Source organism: Myiozetetes cayanensis, unplaced genomic scaffold, assembly GCF_022539395.1.
Source record: "Myiozetetes cayanensis isolate MyiCay16 unplaced genomic scaffold, myiCay2020 scf7, whole genome shotgun sequence".
Classification (NCBI taxonomy): Eukaryota; Metazoa; Chordata; class Aves; order Passeriformes; family Tyrannidae; genus Myiozetetes; species Myiozetetes cayanensis.
This window is the reverse complement of record NW_026087964.1, coordinates 29,999,993-30,004,054: the sequence shown is the minus strand read 5'-3', so window position 1 is coordinate 30,004,054 and position 4,062 is coordinate 29,999,993.

The following is a 4,062-nucleotide window of genomic DNA, read 5'->3' as shown; positions in this document are numbered from 1 at the left end:
TACTGCTGAAACTGTGTCCTTAATTGCATTGTTTTCACAGTTGTTTCATAACTCTGGTCTCTCTTGTGGGCTGATTCATTCATCTGTGGCACTGAAGTCCAAAATAACAGCTGTGATACTCAGAGGAAAGCATGAGTGAAGTCCTGAAAAAACATGTGAGCATATACGGTTTTTTTATGGAGTGCAGATGTAGTTATATTATGATGGTCTTTTTCAGCGTATAGAGGAGGATAAGATGACTGATAAACTGTGCTAGGAAAAACAAATGAAACCTTCCTTATTCTTTGCTTAAATATACTGAACTAAGTGGCAGTCATGGAATAGGTATCTTATCTCTCTTTTTTAAGAGTGGAAAATGTATTTCATTTCCAGGTATTTTTTTCTCTTAAGTAGCCAGTCAGGTTACAGCAACTTTGGCACCTCCGTTACTGCTTCTTAAAAGACATGCTGATGCAAGTAGTTAAAGTGTTCAGTGGAGAACTGCCTTCCCCCACCCCCAAAACATCCTAACACTGAAACAGTGATTTGTATTCCTTTGAGAGGGGGGAAGAGCACAAAACACTTTCATGGTTACAATAATATTGAAGTCTTAAGTGAAGTGTGTAAATATCTGCCTGCTTAAAATGGTGAGTAGTAAAGGTAGGAACTAAATAAAAATTATATGGAAATACAGAAATGCAAACGTATCTCACGGCATGAAAAAAAATACTTTGCCATAGTTATGGTTACAATTTTTTTTCATTCACAAAGGGAATCTTTTCTTGTTCTGTGTGATCTTACAATAGCCATAAACACTACAAAGCAAAGATTTTTGTCTTAGTTGTCTCTAAAGTGCTAGGCACACCTTTTATGCTATGTAAATGAGTGATGTGAATGAAAATATGCAACAAGCAGGAACCACCTTGTTAAAAATTCTGAGAAGTGATTAATGATGACTATCTTTCTGACTCATAAAACCCTAGTGCTGAGGGGAACGTTTGTGATTCATAACCCAAATCCCTTTGGAAGTCTTAAGGAGATAAAAAGGGCACATACATTTCAGTATAAGTGCAATTCTTTTTATTATTTACTGTATTTTGAATGTTGCTCATCAAACTTCAATGTATACTACTTAAATGTAGTCTATTTTAATTGGAACTAATTAAGTATCAAAGAAAAGAGAAGCTACTTACAGACTAGTTTAAAAATAGCTCTCAGGGAAAAAAAGATTGAGATCAACATGTCCAGACTGCTACTGAGCTGGAGACTTAGTCCCTTTTTATGCTACTTGGCCCGTGAGAGGGGAAGAACATGTGCTTCCCCTCTCATGCACTGAGATGGGACCTTTCCCCTCATCTCTGATCTGGCCAGCAGCAAGATCTGGGGTAAAGAAAATACTCTGTTCCTTCTTCATAGAGGAATAACATAGTTTAGCTTCCAACCACTAAACTAGAAGAAGTTAAGGAAAAGTGAAGGATTAAAAGATATTAATTTGAGATTCATTTTTAGGGTCTTGGATGAAGTATCCTCACCTTGTTGATTTACACAGGGGCTTTGGAGGTTCTACCAGCTTCATTTTATCATGTCCTAATTAACTAGTTGTTTCACTTCGTGTTTTCTCTACCTTCACCTGGGGGATTGACAGTTCCTGGGTAAGAACACTTCAGTTAGGACCCTCCTTCAGGTTTGAGGTTACTGTATGTAGAGTAGGAAGAAGGAAAAACCATATAAAAAGCACCTTATTACTTAAACTTCCTCTGCTGCTTCATCTTCTAAAAACAATGAGCTCCTGCATGTCATTTCAGTGAAGAAGTTGGGTTCAGGGCAGCAATGGTGAACTTGGGTATCTTACCCCACATGACCTTCCCAGTAGGGAAGTAGGGCTGAGTAGCAATCTCTGCTTTATTTCAAGGATGAGGCATGTTATGGGGTTAACCGAAGTGGGGAATTGAGAACTGTGCAGGACTTGCAACTAAGTGTTTTAAGCTTTCTCAAATTCACCGTGACTTTGCAGAGTGCTTTGCATCTCTCAGCTTTCAGTGTATCAGGAGTGGCCTGACAGACCTTTGGCTCGATGGGCTACTGAGGCAGCTCCTATGCAGCTTCTAGGTTTGTCCCTTTGCCTCACCACACTGGGTTGTAAAATAGTTCCTGATTGTAACACTTCTTACCTCACAAGGAACGTGGTTGTTGAGTAGCTGTAAAGTGAGTTGTGTTGTCGATAAAAAAGTGTATAACCCAATTAATCATAGTGCTTAAAGACGGTTCAGAAAATAAGTTTATGCGATGTGTAAGATAATTTTGGAGAATAGGTTCTTTAGGGCTCTCTGCAGGGACGGTTCTGGGTACTGCAATATGATAAATTAGATAAAAGGGAAAATAGTATCATCTGCTTTGAGGTTTCTGCTAGAGTAAAGCCTTGGGATGAACAAACCTCATGGCTATGTTAGATGCCACCTAGGACCTGTTTAATCCTGCTAAATTTAAGGCCATGCAGGGCTAAGGGTTAGACTCAATGATCCTTGGGGGTCCCTTCCAACTTGGCATATTCTGTGATTCTCACTCAGACAGTGACCTTCCTGCTCACTCATTTGCCTGTGCAAATAGGTACTGGCTTCCAGGAGTCACCGTGACCTTCTGTTTGATCTCCTTATGTTATTGTGTTTCTTGATAATTTTTTTTCTCAAAAAGCTCTGCAAGTTTCCTCTAGAATTAACTCTGACTTCTGCAATTAGTCAGGGAACTAACTGGTCTGCTGCCTGTCCTGCACCCCAGAACTCTGTGGCTGAAATGTCCCTGGCACCTGGGATGCCAGCCATGCCTTAGCTTTCTTTTGCTCAGGACAAAGCACTCCTGGGAAAACCTTTACTTTGTTTCTACAGCAGATTGTGTTGGGACCTCCTATGAGATTGTGCCCATGGATCTCCATGATTAAAGCCTGCTCTGAGATAATTCCCTTAGCCTCGGACTAGGAGGGAACACTTCTTGGCATTGCCCCACACGGGAGTGTGCATATGCACCCTCTTGCTGTGGAAATACCTAGGTATGGTGTAGGACTCAGAGTTTCCAATCCTAACCCAGCCCTGGGACTTGTCTTTGTTTATCCTGCAGAAACTGGTGGGCACTGTGGCTGGGCAGAGCAGCAGGACTAGACATGGGGACAGCAGCCTTTGTGAACCTTATAGAAACAGTTTTAATGTGGGGGGAGGTGAGTAAGGAATATATAATCCAAGTACTAATAGGAATGAAAAAGATTTTAGAAGAATAAAACTCTACATGTCTCAGTGTTGCAATTTTTCTGCCAAAGAGATGGCAAGTGTTGGATAAGTAAACCCAGGTATTTATGTATTTAAATAGAACTTTAAAACAGCCCAAAGATTTATTCAAGACAGTATAAATTCCCTCACCTGAAAAGAATGGAAATATTTTATTCTAGTTTTTTTTCAAGAAAATGATGTCAAATTTCCTTGCCAGATCTCTACACGATTTGCTGGGTAACATGACACTGTGCAAAGGCAAGAAAGTTTGTATGGCTGTGCTTATAGGATGTGTTGTATTAATGCAAAACTATGTTAAGTATGCATGCTGGTTACCATCGTCTGAACTTGCCAGTGGGATGGGAAGATCTGTGAGTCGGATATTTATCCCTGGAAAGTAAATTAAAGTGAGTAGCTGACATTTGTTTGCCTGCATTTAGGAGCTGATAAGAAGTATCTGATTCCATTGGGGTATTCAAAGCTGACCTTGAGGCTGAAGTTTCAATTAATCTTTCTAAAAGTCTAACAGTGTTTTTACTTTAAAGCATGCACATGCTTTCCCCATGTAAACCATTTTGCATACAGAAGTTTAGCTTTTCTGTCTTATCTGCACTCTGTACCAATTACTGTGGGGCTTTTAATATTTTAAAGTAGGTGATGGAAAAGCTTGAACTTGTAAAAATATTTGTGTTTTTCGTGTCTTTTTTGCCAACCGGTATTTAAATTATCCATTTCCCAAACTATTTTAATAAGCAACTATATGAAATGTATTGAATCCAGGTGGTTCTCTTTATCTAGCTTTTATATATGCATACACGTGTTTGTA